Source organism: Anser anser (genome assembly GCF_964211835.1).
Source record: "Anser anser genome assembly, contig: HAP1_SCAFFOLD_129, whole genome shotgun sequence".
Lineage (NCBI taxonomy): Eukaryota > Metazoa > Chordata > Aves > Anseriformes > Anatidae > Anser > Anser anser.
In genome coordinates, this window is record NW_028153757.1 from 89,706 (window position 1) to 104,771 (window position 15,066).

Here is a 15,066-nt window from a genome sequence, read left to right on the forward strand (position 1 = left end):
GGCTGTTATAAATCCAAATAGGATTACAATCAAAGTTTACAATTTATTAAACGAATAGAGGCAAGCAAGCAGCGCTGGGTGCGCCGGGAGTCTCTGCTCCCCCAGGACGCACACCTGTTACGTAAGGCGGCTGGTTTTGATGCTCCCAGGCTAATACATATTCATTACTACTTCGAGAAGAGGCAGGGTTATTAGAATTGGTTTCCGGAATCCGAAACCCCTCCCAGGGGCGCCTGCGTATCAGTCTCTGGTGGTCTCTCGGGGCTTGCTCGGGCTGAATGCTGGTTGTCTTCCTCCCAGGCTTTTGTCCTTCAATTGTCCTTCATCTCCCCCTTCCTCCTCGTTTGGGAGCCTCTGCGCCGGATTTCAGAAACTCTAGCAACATCCCCTGCAGTAGTCAGCACTTTTCCCTAAAAACCCCTTTGTTCTCTTATCACCTAGACCCGGGCCTCGATGTTAACCCTTCAAATCCCTTAGTGACACGAATTGCTGGACCATTCCTTACAAAAGGAAGGATAAAATATGTAGAGGAGCAATGGCACACGCGAAAGCCCAGCGCCGCGGGCAGAGGCAGCGAAGGTTGACGGCAGAACAGTGCTCGGTTTGAACACGGAGAGGGAAAGCGAGGGGAAGGTGGCCGAAGCCGGCCGCAGTCTCTGAGCTCTCCTCCTCCTGATTGTTTTCTCTCAAAGACATTTCTGTCTGTGTGCGGGCACCCGGAGCCGGCAGAAGTCCCCGTGAAGTCCTTCGGCAGGACGGAGGGCTGCGTGGGCTCCAGTGAGAGAGGGAGTTAGGAGAATCTTATCAAGTAGAGATAGAGCGCTGACGGCATTAAACTAGGATGCTACTTAGTGTCTTTGCTAACTATGGTGCATTGTGCCAATTAACTAAAGCAAGAAGCCTTGGGCCCCTTACCAAGGTCAGTCTCCTAATAAGAGAGCGAGCCTATCTTAAGAAACTGGGAGAAACTGGTCCTGCAGGTGGACAAGAGCCAAGGAGCAACTGAGTCTGTGCAAAGACAAGAGGTCAACTAGCGGTGACGAGGAAGAGTCATCAATCTTCATGCCCACGACCTCCCGTGCTGCCCAGCGCTGAATAAACATACCTACTTTACAATCTCACTGATTGTGGAGTCCCTTTTCCGCAAGTCGCCAGCAGCAGTTTCTTCCGCAGAGGTTTTCCCAGAGCCGCTTCAAAGCTTCCCTCGCGGAGCTGGGGCGTCGCAGGGGGTCATCAAAGCACGCACGTACACACACACACACACACACACACACACACAGGCGTTGTTGTCCAAACAGAAAGTATTTACAACAAATTCGACAAGCGGTTTTTCTCTGCCAGCAGCAAATGCCTGAGGGCCCCTACAGCTTCACAAATCATAGCACAAAGAGCCTAAAGTTCCTCTAAAATTTAGGGAAATAATTCAAAATAGATCTGCTAGGGGAAAACGATCACTGGCGGCAGGGTACACAATACACGCGAGCCTCAGCTCTCCTCCGCAGAGTCAGTGCCCACGCCCAAGTGCGACGCTGATGGCACCCGAACATTTGCTGTAGCAGGCAGCAGAGCCAGCAGCTCAGGGGAGCAATTTTAAAAACCAGGAGGCACTTAAACCAACCCTTAATTGACCCAGTTACTGCAGGAGAGTCCCGACTACTCGCCCTGGAGTCCTACTGTCACCAGCAAAAAGCACCAACCAAAGCTTGGGGGAACTTTGGTACAGCACAAGAGAAGGGAGTGGGGGTAGCGTAGCCGTATCGCAGAGCTGCTGCTTTTCACACCATTTTATCATCCCTGATAATTGAAAGTAAGGCCGGGTGGGCTGACCCCACCACCACCACTCCTGGCAGCATGTTTGGTCCACAACGCTAGAATAATTATTCTGCTCCCTCCCGCCCCTACAGCTTCATCATCTGAAAAGATTACAGTCAAAACAATGGCATACACAAATAAAAGTCAAGAGTTGACATAGTAACTCCGGGATTTGGGTATCAACTGTCCGAGAAATCAGAACACCCAGGCTTCACAATGTGCCCAACATCGAGCTGTGCCAAGGGGGGGCGGAAGGAAGAAGCTTTCCGTTTAAGCCTTCAGAGCATCGCTCCATCACTACGTCAATTCACAGCCACCACAGCGTGCCGATGGACATCTTTCTGTGCCAAAAGAAACAAGTGCTTTGTCCTCTTGATATCAAAGGTAGCCACCTATAGTTACGGAACCATGCACAAGACCTTAACTCTGACCAGCAGGGAAACTTAGGACAACTGAGTGCAGATCCTGCCAATTTCTACCAGTTCCAACTGTGCTTTAAGTCTCATTGCAAAGCCTCAGTTAGAAAAAGGATCACCTCGGGGTATCCAACAAGAAGAAGAGTTGTTTTTTTTTTGTTTTTTTTTGTTTTTTTTTAATATACCATAGGACTATGCAGTTCAATCATCAATCATCTTGGAAAGCTCAAGGAGGAGGTCATCCTCATCCTTCCCTGGGTCCAAGTCGAGCTCGGCTTCCAGTATGCCGTCTGAGAGTTCCCAAAGTAGCGTCTCTAAATCCTCGTCTACAGATACGGGCGCGTTGCCTGTGGAACTCAGCCGGCGTGTCCTTGCTTCTTCTAGCTGGGAAGAAGCTGAAGTCGAGCTTGAGAACTCCATTGGCTCCACAGATTCTGCCTGGCTTCCAAGATGTGCTTCAGGTCTTGGCAGAGCAAGGAGGAGAACAATCAGTATATGCCATTTCTTAACGGGAAATCCCTTTTCTGCAAACCGGCTCTTAAAACCGTAGCCAACCCCTCCTGCACTTCAATCTTACCCAGGGATTGTTATTCAATTAACCCAGGGCGACATTTAGAGCCCAATATATTAGCAGGTACATTTTTCAGTTTGGGGGTTTCTCTGTGAAGCCAGAGCACCTGGAGTCTAGCAAAGATGGTTCAATTGTTGTAGCAAGAGGCACTTTGCCACCTTGCTTAATTTTCCTGTAAAAATGTTAAGAAGTCTCCATCTGCAAATATCTGTTTGCTAAGTTAGTCATTTTTCCCACGGCACACTCAGCAGAGTTTGCTCCCCACTACAGGAAGCTGATCTGCAGCCATCACTTCCCTCTGCTCTCCCTGCACTCTTGTCACCTGGTATGTTTGTTCGGGTGGCATTCTTGAGGACCAAAAGGCAGAGGACACTACTCATCATTTATCACCTCACGAGGAAGTAGGAGAACTTCACCTCATCCTCATTTAGGTATTCAGACAGAGCAAGAAGTCACTGGAAAGCTGTACCGACTTGCAGCATTTAAAGAAAGTAAGTCTAATTAAGCATTCCTGCTAGCTGCTAGAAAGTCATTTCACGTGACTTATTCCTCTGATGGATTTGGGCTTTAATTATCTCAGAACCCTCCTTTTTTCCCCACGTGTGACAGAACTTATGTTTCACTGGGGATATACACCGATTGAGAAAAAGAACAAGTTGTGGTCATCACCTGTTTTGGGGATTTTCTTCAAGTCTGGTGGCTGGGACGTGCTCCAGCGTGGCTGGAACAGCCTAGAAAGCAGCAAAACAGCATTTAGGACTCATGGGTAAAAGATTCCTTACTAGCTTTTTCCTCCATGCTGCTTCTCCTCTGGCATTGCGGAGCCTTAGCCAAAATACAAAACCAAGGTGCTCCTGAAGAAAGTTAATATTCACTTGGAGGTTACTAATGATCTTGTGTCTTTTAAGAACACAGCATTAATGGACAAAATCCTCCACACCAGAGAAATCACAGAATCACAGAGGACTAAGTAAATAGTGCCATTAATCTAATAAATATGGAAGGGTACTACAAGAATTCTGTAGGCAGCTACTGGATTTAAAAGGAAACAGAAAGCCTGTAGAACTTTTGAGTTTTCCATCTTTTCTCCTAGAGGAGGGTGTAAATTTTACAAGGGATCCATTTCTGCATTAGCCCCTGTCCTTACCATAGCTGCTTTTTTGGCTGGAGGTCCCATTGTGTCAGCGTCAGAGGCAGTCCGTGGCTTCACAGCTGCTACAGCAGAGGGAAAACTGCCAGGTGCCTTACGTTTCAGTGCCTTCTTCTTGGGGGAAGCGACTTTCCCATCCCAAGGCTTCGCAAACATGTTAAAGTTGGCTAGAGTAAAAGGAAGAGAGAACTGATACAGTCTTGCTCTGCCTCATGAAAAATCCACGTTCTCTTCCTCATTTCCACGGCCCGTCTACACAGTTAACTGTATTTGGCCAGCAGAATTACACTGCCATTGCCTGGATTCTCAGCAATATCTTCCACATAGTAAACTCCGTCTACCAACAATCCATACAAAGGAACAAAGGAACTGAATAGCTACAGTAAATCATAATCCAGGACGAGGGAAACTCAGACACAGAGCGATCCCAAGTGCAAGCAATACTCTAAGACGTTGTATGAAGTCTAGTAAGATTCACAAATGTTGACAGCTTTTGTATTTAAAGTCTTGCTCCCTCTAGGAAAGGAAAAGCAGCAGGTATAGTAAGACAAGAGAGTGTATGCAACTGTTGTACCAGCTTCCTCTCCCCTGCAGTGATGTCCCACAAAATCTATTAAGTTGTTCTACAAAATCCAAATTTGTAGAGTCATATTCTAGTCTCCCATTCCTGACCTAACATCTGGCTGGCAGGAGAAGAAACGAAAGAAAGCTCAGTACTTGTTTTCTTTGTGTGTTTATTTCCTCGTGTCCCATGAGACAGAGAGAAAGGCTACAATGTGCAGTGCATGCAGCCTTTAAGCCCTCCTTATCTCCCTCACACAATCTCATTTTACAAAGTTGATATAATCTTAACAACGAGGCCTTTGATCCTCTGTCATTTTTGACAGAAACTGGCCCCCCACATTAAGACGCTGAAGCATGCTTTACAAACACATACACGTGTCAAGTTAAGCAACACATGCCAAAGAGGAAGGTGAACTTGAACTCAACGCAGGGAGGACTTCATACCATAAACAGATGGCAGAAAAAAACAGAATACCAAAATTAGACTAAAAAGCCCCTCAATGTGTTAATTTTCTAGTGGGAAATACAGAATACCATCACGTAATTAACGAAAACAGACATGGTTGCATGTTCTGGCCCTTCTTTGCCTTTGAACTTTGCAGCCTTAAACTCTTTTATCCTCTGCATTGAAGGAAAAAGCAAAGCAGATCCTGAGCAAACGGAACTTGCTCAATATGGGAAGCACCTCACCGGGGCAGGTATTAAAGCATCTTATTACCTGATAGCTTTGTGTTCCATAATGATTTCTGCCCGGCTGGGGCAGGTCCAGGTTGTGCTGGGGGAGCTGGCACATTTTCTCCACTCTGCTGCATCCGCAGAGCTTTCTCGCGCTTTATTTCTTCCAGGGTTTTAACACGCACTTCTCCTTCTGGCTTGGCTTTACCTGCCGGCTCCTTCGACTGCACTTTGCTGGGCCCGGAAAGAGTGAGCACGCTCTGCTTCTTGGGCTCACCCTCAATTTTTGCCCCTGCGCTGGGATCTTTGGTTTTACCATGCCATTCAGCCTGGGCTTTGGCTTGACATTCTCGTCTCTGAAGAGCTCTCTCACGACGGATTTCCTCCAGTGTTTTCACATGGACCTCTCCCTTTGGCTTAGCAGCCTTCCCTGTCATCATCAAGAAATGAGAAGCGCCAACATTTAAAGAGAGTCCAACAATAGTTTAAGTCTCCAAAATTTGTCACAGTACTAAGGAAAACTAAGCCTGAGCGTTCCCAATAACGCATCTTAGGACAATAGCCTAACATTCTCCTCCTCCTCTGAGCCACTTGTTGTATTTTGAAGACCAGCCCTATCCAGAGAGAGTTGCTACACAGAAATGCTAGTTTACTTGATTACTTTTTCAGACTGCATTTCAAATTCCTGCTCCCGGCAGTGGCTCTATTCTAATTGTATATGATGGTTCACAGAAGCAGCTTAAAACCTTGACAAGGCACAAGCGGAAAATAAACACACACCTAGAGCCAGATTTCTGATAGTGGCTGTCAGAAGAGCTTCAGCACTCGAGCAAGAGGAATCAGTTCTTTGTTTTCATTTGAATTCCTTTTTAGGGCTGTATGAAAACGGTCTAAGTTCACGGAAAGGAAGAAGGAGAAAGTATATTTAATAGCCAGTTGTTACCTTTCGCAGTACTAGTCCGTTGAGAAGGTAATCCTAGCCTCTCCTTCACAGACTTGGGAACTTGAACTGCAAAACAGAAAAAGACCAAATTAGGGAGGCTGCATAAACGTCAACTTTGTGTTCACATTCAAAAACAAGGCAGGAAAGGTAACTTTGAATCCCGGTGATTAAGACCTCAGCCAACATGCAAAAAGAAACATCGCAGGAAAAGGACAAACAGAAAGCCTAACTACAAAACCCGTGAATCACATCCAGATGCCTGTTTAGTAGCTGTACCTCTCTTTGGTGCTTTGTCAGCATTTCCCGGAACCTCCACCTTCTTCCCCAGCCTTTCAGCAAGGCTGCGCTTCACCGGAAGGGCGCTTACATCAGCTTCAGACAGAGAAAACAAGGAATATTTTAAGAACATTTCTTTGCAGGAAGATTTGAGAACAGTCAACCACAAGCTTCTATTTTTCAAGCATATTTTCATAAAATTGCCTTTCAGCTGCTAAATGGTTTTTTTGCCATTTCTGCAGTCAACACAGATCTCCACTGCAACGCATTTTCCTCTCATACGTCAAAAATACTCTTCAATGCAGTCATATAGAGAAGGCGGCACCTAAATAACAGCTCATAAAAAGTTCTTACCCACGGAGGCTTTCCGTTTTCCTTGTTTCTCAGCAAGATCTAGTCGAACCACAGGTTCCTCCCCTAAAACAAAAGTAAAATTTTTCTATTTCATAGAAACCAGTAGCCAATAGAAATAGTATACTGTTAGCCCATGTCCAAAAAAAACCCAGCAAGGTACTGTTTTGACAGCTAAACCACACAAACTCATATTTCAACTATAATTAACTTAGAAAAAGTATCCATAGTCTCAGTGTTTGCCTCAAATTCCAGCTGAATGTAGTCGAGAATGAATCTGAGTCTGCTTGACAGCTATACTTTGTGCAGAACAGAGCTGCATAAGCAAGCAGAATATTATTAGGTACAAATGCTGAGAAATATTCCTTTCTAAGGTGAATGTCTATGAGTAGAAGTACTTCTTCACTTCTTTCCCTTTCAAAGGAATTTGCACAACTCTAAACAATATAATTTATACACAGACTCCTATCGCACTACTGTCCACACGTGCCACTGTCAGCCTCTTTAAAGCTTCAGAAATTGCTTCTTACATAGCACTGTCCTCTAGAGCTCTTTCTTCTCGTTACTCTCCTGTTTTTCAGTTATCCCCCTATTTGCATACTGACACATTTTTTTCTTTCTCCTGCTACTGCACTTAACCTGAGCACCAAAGCTTTCCAGTACAACCAGGGACTTTCAGCATAAAAGCATGTTTTGAACAGAAGGCGGCAGCACCAGGAGGCTAACAGGGGTGAATTGCCTTCCTTCTTGCTTAACCTTCCAGTTTAGGAGTAATGAAATCAAAACAAAAGCATGAATTATTACCTTCCTCTGTAGACAGTGTCACAGTTCTCACCACTGTCCGGACATTTTCCTTTTCCGGAGCAGGAAAAATCATAGAATCGACGGGAGGAAGAGAAGATCTTGAAGGACCTTCTGCTCAGAGCAAGCAAAACATAAGGAAGTTTACCAAACAGAAAAAACTATCACGAAGAACAAAAAACTTTAATTATTCATTACTGTCAAACATACAGTGACCAGAGCATGCAAATAAGAGAGGTGACTAGTTTGCCTCTGGTTGCCCTTGGAATTCCCATCTAGAATACCAGCTGGCTGAGAATCAGGTTGCTCGATGCCCCCAGCTAAACATGGAAGTCTATCCCTCAAGCAGCTCCCAGCCACCATCACCTGCCATTCTGAAGCCAATCAAATTTCACTTCTTTGGCAAAATAGTTGGATTCACCAAAGCATAGCCAGCTACCCGGTATTACTGGAAGAGTTTTTTTTTGAAAGAAAAATCATCACACAGGATGAAGGTGAACCGGGTAAGGAAGCAGGGAATATTAACTCACCACCGTGTCTCTTAGTTTTTTCCTTCATTTTCTGCAATTTGATTTCTTCAAGTGTTTTTATTCCAAAATTCAGACCGTCCTCTGAAAACAGAAAACAGTTAATGAGACTAAGGCTTAGAGGCACTCACTGAGGACCACAGATCCTCAGGCTTCTTAGTGCTCAGGAACTTTCAGAAGTATTTAGAATAAAGCCTGTCAACACTCCTCACAAGTGAAACAACCATAGAATCAATGGCATTTTGCCCCTCCTTTCACCCTTCAGGGTAAAAACTGTAGTTTTAATTTTAATCCATTTACGTGATATTAGATCCCTCTATCGTTAGATATGGCTTTCAACAGTGGTTGCCAGGCTGCACGTGCAGCCATTTAAACTCCATGCTGTGACCCTGTTTTGTTCTCCAAAAGGAAAGAAAAGCAGTTCAACTTTCTGACCCAATGGGCACATGATGGTATCAGGGAGAAATGAGATCATGGAAATAACCGAGTCCATTCAGCACCCCTACATTCTGTTGTGTTTTTACGCCACATTGCTTTTGAGTTAATTGTCAAGTTATCCTGCCGATTTATCCTACTACAGGTGCTGGAATACCTTGTTTAGCAGTAGTAGCACTGGCTTTCCGAGTGGAAATCATCCGTAATCCATTTTGGCCTTCCTCAGCTGGTTGCTGGACGGGAGTTTTAGTTTCTTCTCCTTCCGCAGAAAGCTGGTCTGAAGGGGAAAAATCTATTCAGTTATGCATAGGCCAGATTGTTCGTGATTATGTAGCTCATGCAATGACACTTCAGTCCATGGTTCCTATAAAAAAGTTGGTTTTTTTTTGTTTTTTTTTTTTTTTTTTAATACAGCTACACTGACCTGATGAACTCGTAAGTAGACTACCCTAGGACAAAACATCTAGGACTCTAGATTCTCTCTGCAGCTTTAACTACTACACGACATATTACTCTTCAGACAAAAAAAAAGGAATTTCCTTCCTAGTTTCACATAGAGCTTTACACAACAGACCAGCTAAAGCCAAGAGTGGTTCTAAGCTTTCCTCCAACATTTCAGGTTCTGTCCGCTGACTGCCAGACAAAGCCACCAGTGACCTGAGCGGACTGCCTGCCCTATCGCTAGTCAGACCTCAGGTCATCTGTGATTTATACATTCATTTACAGCACAAATTCCTTCCAAGAACCAAAGACTTACACAATCATTTACAGCACAAATTCCTTCCAGGAACCAAACCATGCTCACCATCATCATCTTCATCATCATCTGCAGCATTGATTACAACTGGAGGGTGTGTAGGGCTTGGGACATTTTCCGAGTTTTCCACTTTCATCACCCGCCTTAGCTATGGAGAGGGATTGGACTGGACAGAAAGTTTGTTTTGCTGCAGTGACATCTGAGCCACTTTCAAATCATCGTCCGCGGACTCAGGCGGACTTGGCAGTGTAGCTAGAGGAAGAGGAGGATCATCAGTAATATGGCAGTTTAAAACTTTGACCACAATGCACGAAGATGGTAGCTAAGGCAGATAACCTGCACAGGCAATGAATGCAGCATCTCCTTTTGCCCATCCCGCCACTGTTTACACCGTGAACAATGACTTGCCTTCAAACAACAACACATCTCCCTGCCACCCAGCAGAAGACGAAACAACAGAAAGCAAACTGCAAGGCAAATATCACACAAAGCAGAGAGAAGCTGAGCATGAAAGCAGAAAACAAATACCAGCAGTACAGCAGCAGTACACTCGGTTTAGCTGACCACCTAGGACTGCAGACCTTTTCCTGCACTCACAAATGAACGGTTACCTGATGTCTCCTACACTATTGGCACCCACTAAGTAATATGCAAAAATAATTCTTCAATACTTAAAGAAAAAGGACCTAAACTCACTCTTGCTTGGTGGTAAGAAGACGCCATCGATGTAACGTCCCTTTGCGTGATGAAAAGCACAGTTGGCTTTCTGACAGCCTACTGGCTGCTTCTCCCAGTAGCAGGGAATCTCAGCGCGCTTTTTCTGAAGACAGAAAGAAAGACAAGCTCGTGATAACATGCACCTAAGGTTTGCAAAGAGATGCACAGTTCCAGGTCACGACAGCGATAGGGCTGTCACAATACAGTGCTGAAACATCATTCCAAAGGTCAGTTTATCACGGAAGTATAGTATTTCCGGGCATATTCACAAAGTTTGCAGAAGCTGTAACCACTATGCACGTTTAGCCTTGTCATCATTCAGTTTGAGAAGACAGGCACTCTCAGACATCAGTTTAGGGTGGGTTAAACTAATACACCCAGGATTATACTAGGATTATTCAGAGGGAAAAAGAACATCTTAAATTGCCTACGTTAACTCTATCCAGAACTACTTCTCGGAGACTTCGTTCTTCTGCACCTTTAACTTTCCCCACTGCTTCCTAGCCCAGGCAGCTAGAACAGCATTATCTGAAGGACTCCGGGACACAAGAGACCTGATAGATCATTATCAAGCCTGCTCTCAGGAGGCTAGTACAGCCTGTTTATTACCCCCCTGCTCCAGCAGCTTTTAGCAGTCTAGTTAGCGGTTATTCTGCATCTGTTGAGAAAATACTGTCGGCGTCTAATAAAAGAAAATCTTGCTAAGACATACCTAAGGCATTGATTTTATTTCCCTCTCCTTCCTCCCACCCCCTCCCCTGCTAACAGAAACCAGTGTAATTCCAAAGCAAAGGACTCTGTCCTGCAAAAGCACAATCAGCACACCTACAGCACTGAAAAATGCTTTTGTTGATTTATTTTGAGAACACATCTTTAGGCACTCACATCGATTTCCATGTGTCTGAATCGGCAGACATTCCTGAAACAACGACCCTCCTGCCACAGCGTGCAGACTGTCTCGTTCCCCAGAGCAGCTTCACAGTGGCGGAAGGAACAGTTGTCTCCCTGTAACCAAAAGGAAACCAACAAGGAAAATATAGTACAGCCTCAAAAACGTCCATGCTACTGCCTCAGGTTGCTACGATTGAATTCAGAATCTATCTGGTTATCACGTTAACCAAAGACCAGTGTGCCTCCTCCTCCTACTCTACCCCTTCCTGAAAAAAAAAGAAAAAAAAAAAAAAACAACAAAAAAACAAAGCAAAGCAAAGCAAAAGAAACCCAGCCATACCTTGGTACAGGTAGAATAGAAATAGAAGTAGCAATCGTCTCCTTGTTTAGACATGCCGACAAGTTCTGATAACAAGCTCGGGTTCTCTCCACAGGGACTTCCTCTGCTCTTGGAGAGAGCTGTCTTCACCCTTGCTTGGGCTGAAAGTCTTCCACTGGCTTGTGATCAGTGAAATCTTCTTTTTAAAAGTAACCCTAAACAAAGTACCAACAAGTGAAAAATAATGAGTAACAAGCATTTTTCCAGCTTTCTTCTGTTCATCAAATTAGTCTCTTGAGGAGAGCAATGCCTTGAAATCAGCTGTTACGGGAACTAACACAATATTAAACTAAAGTTCTGTAAAGCTGCCAGGAGCTTTGTCAGCAAGTGTTCTCTTCCACGTCCTCAATAATATGCCTTGGAGCACATCCGGAAGCCTGAAAAGGGAGTCACTTCTTCAAAAACCACCTGATCATACATGCAAGGCAATGATCAACTATGGCTACGAGTAACTTCTACAGAACGCAGTATGACGCATTAAATAGCACGTTCCAGTCACTGTGGGTCTTCGAGTTCACCTACCTGGACAACCTCAGCAAAGTTATCGATCTTCAAAGACTTCCAGTTAACTTCTCCTGGAGGCCGAACCAACACTGAATCCGTGAATTAATGATAAAGGGGTAGGAAGAATTTGCCTCCTCACTTTGCCAAGGGAGCCTCTCATCCACAATTCAAACATAGGATGTGCTTTTAAACAGCTTATAACTAATGGAGGAAGCAAGTCCATCTGAACACTCTCTCAGACTGGAGACAGCCAGGGTTAGTTAGCTCTTCAAAAAATAAAAACCAAAAAAAAAAAACACCACAAAACAAAACAAAAACAAAAAAACCCAGTGCATTTAGAGATGAACTCGTGATTCAAAGTGGCTGCAAAAATGAGGCTCCATCTTCCACAGCCAGAAAATTTGACTTTTTTTTTTTTTTTTTAATTCAAAATTCAGTATGTTCCAATCTCTGGTCTTCAAGATTTCTTCACCTATTAAGAAAACACTAAAACCTTTCCCCGTCTTTATTACCTGTACAGCAAAAAACACACCAGTGCACAGAAATACACAAATGTGCATACGCATACACACATATGTGTTTAGACACACACACGAGGAGTGAGTGATAGAAAGTTAGCGAGAGCGACAGTGGAAATCAGAAGTTTTGCCTTTTTGACACAGAGAGCGCGTAAAAACTCTCTCATTTTGAGGGAACTAGAAAAAAATGGAGGATCTACCAAATATTTTGATGAGTATGCCTTCGAGGCCAATGCTTTATACCATGAGTGATCTGGGGGCCAGCACACAAATATGCATACATATGTATCACACAGTATCACGGATTTCTAGGTTGGAAGAGACCTCAAGATCATCGAGTCCAACCTCCGACCTAACACTAAGTACTCCACTAAACCATATCGCTAAGCTCTACATCTAAACGTCTTTTAAAGACCTCCAGGGATGGTGACTCCACCACCTCCCTGGGCAGCCCGTTCCAATGCTTAATAACCCTTTCGGTAAAGAAGTACTTCCTAACATCCAACCTAAAACTCCCCTGTCGCAACTTTCGCCCATTCCCCCTCGTCCTGTCACCAGGCACGTAGGAGAACAGACCAACCCCCACCTCTTTACAGCCTCCTTTAAGGTAACTGTAGAGAGCGATAAGGTCGCCCCTGAGCCTCCTCTTCTCCAGGCTGAACAAGCCCAGCTCCCTCAGCCGCTCCTCGTAAGACTTGTTCTCCAGACCCCTCACCAGCTTGGTCGCCCTTCTCTGGACTCGCTCGAGCACGTCCATGTCCTTCCTGTAGCGAGGGGCCCAAAACTGAACACAGTACTCAAGGTGCGGCCTCACCAGAGCCGAGTACAGGGGGACAATCACTTCCCTAGACCTGCTGGCCACACTGCTTCTTATACAGGCCAGGATGCTGTTGGCCTTCTTGGCCACCTGGGCACACTGCTGGCTCATATTCAGCCGACTGTCAACCAACACTCCCAGGTCCTTCTCGGCCAGGCAGCTTTCCAGCCACTCATCTCCCAGCCTGTAGCTCTGCTTGGGGTTGTTGCGCCCCAGGTGCAGGACCCGGCACTTGGCCTTGTTGATCTTCATACAGTTGACCTCAGCCCATCGCTCCAGCCTATCCAGATCAAATATGTACATGCATACAGGATAAACATATCTATACACACAAGCGTGCACAGTATATGTCGTATGGTATCCATATCGAGAACAACTCGTAGCCCTGATCAGACACGTAGAGTTGCAATCAATTAACAGCAGGAAGACAGCAGATCAAGGATACAGCAAGCTTTGAGAGGCAGGGCAATGCTCACTTTGCCAGTGGCATGGCTGCATGATACCAAGAATTTTGAATTAGTTTGATTTTTTGGAAGCAATTTGTTTTCTTTCTGCGCTGTAGCAAATACCACAGGTTTGCCATCACGTGCTGTTCCCTAATCCATATATCCATCATCATCCATTGCTGCAAGATCATGAAAGGTTAGAAAAGATGACTTAGGTCCAATTTAACAGCCAATGATTTTTCAATGACCAGAGCTGCAACAGATTTTATTTAGCCACAAGCAGGTTTTTTTTTTTCTGATGTGAAGTCAGATATTTTGATTTTTTTTTAAGACACTAAATGTCATAAAACCTGCAACCAGACCAGATAAAGTTCAAATTAGAGTGATTCTGAAGCCTTTCATTAAAATGCTGCACATTTCTGTGCAAATTATTTCTGACTCTTCTGGACAAAAGCGGATGAAATAGTTCTTACAAATTAATAATAAAAGGTTGGAACCTTTTACTCACACAAACACTAGTGAATTTTCCAGGAAGTATTATTTTGGCAGGGAATTTTCCCAAATCTAAAGTAAAGAGGGGAAAAGTTGGGTTCCCGTATTAGTTGTTGGTTTTGACTGCTTGACAAAGGGAATAAAAACAGTAGTTAAGTGCAAGGTTTCCTTCTCTTCTTTAGTATTGAGAGGAATCGTCACTTCTGACCTTTAGCACCTTCAGAAACACACTTAGTGCCATGCAGATTCCTCTGCATCTACTTCTAAAAATTACTGGTGCTCCTTAGCATGGAAGTTGGACTTGAAATCTTTCCCAGACTGAGCTCTTTTGAATGCCCGAGGAGCTCATCATTTTGCTTGTTGCCTTCCATTTTCCTGAACAGACCCAGAACGCTGTTCAGGATATGAATGGATCTGGTCTAAGGAATGGGAAGAAAGCAAAAACCAAGGATACCTCACAGCCCTAAATGCCATAAAAAGCAGTCTCATTTTAAAAAAGATCTCCAAAGCTTTTTTTTTTTTTTTTTCTCCTTGTTGTGACCCTGCTTTTTAATCACCCAGCATCAGCCTTGCTGCAAAACAGTCTCCGCTGATTTACCTGCTTGTTAAAGCACCCCACAGGCTGCAAGTGTTGTGTGCTAGGTGTCAAATTATATTTAACGGTGCATAGGTAAACCATTCATCTTCCCATGGTCAAAGCACAGAAGAGCCTCCTGCTAACACAGCTCATCCTTGCTGTAACTGCTTTTAAACCTATTTGTTGGTAAGAAAAGAGCTCAGTACACCACCTTCACAGGGCAAAAATTCACATGGAAGAGCAGAAAAACCCAGAAGTGCTTCCTGAACTTCACGTTACCAACAGCACCATCGGATTTAGATCCTTGCCTGGCATCCAGGATGCACGGCCTGCAAGCACTGCTGCGATGTGGAAGTGCCAAGGCAGGTTTTTGGCCTGCCCTAAAACACTTTTTTTTTTTTTTCTTTTACAAACAATACAAAGAGTGTGCCAGGTATGCTGTAATGC

At 44.5% G+C, this 15,066-nt stretch overlaps 1 pseudogene across 1 annotated transcript; it reads right to left on the reverse strand.

Moving 5' to 3' along the window:
- Positions 1 to 2,366: 2,366 nt before the first annotated feature.
- Positions 2,367 to 11,415, reverse strand: LOC310891557 (zinc finger CCCH domain-containing protein 11A-like; annotated as a pseudogene). Its single transcript has 14 exons — positions 11,227 to 11,415; positions 10,881 to 11,000; positions 9,975 to 10,098; positions 9,327 to 9,530; positions 8,679 to 8,798; positions 8,090 to 8,170; positions 7,563 to 7,673; positions 6,762 to 6,824; positions 6,408 to 6,503; positions 6,132 to 6,197; positions 5,232 to 5,618; positions 3,947 to 4,116; positions 3,469 to 3,530; positions 2,367 to 2,691 (listed from the first exon to the last, which is right to left on the reverse strand). The product of its transcript is annotated as a zinc finger CCCH domain-containing protein 11A-like (transcript).
- Between the last annotated feature and the right edge of the window lie 3,651 nt (positions 11,416 to 15,066).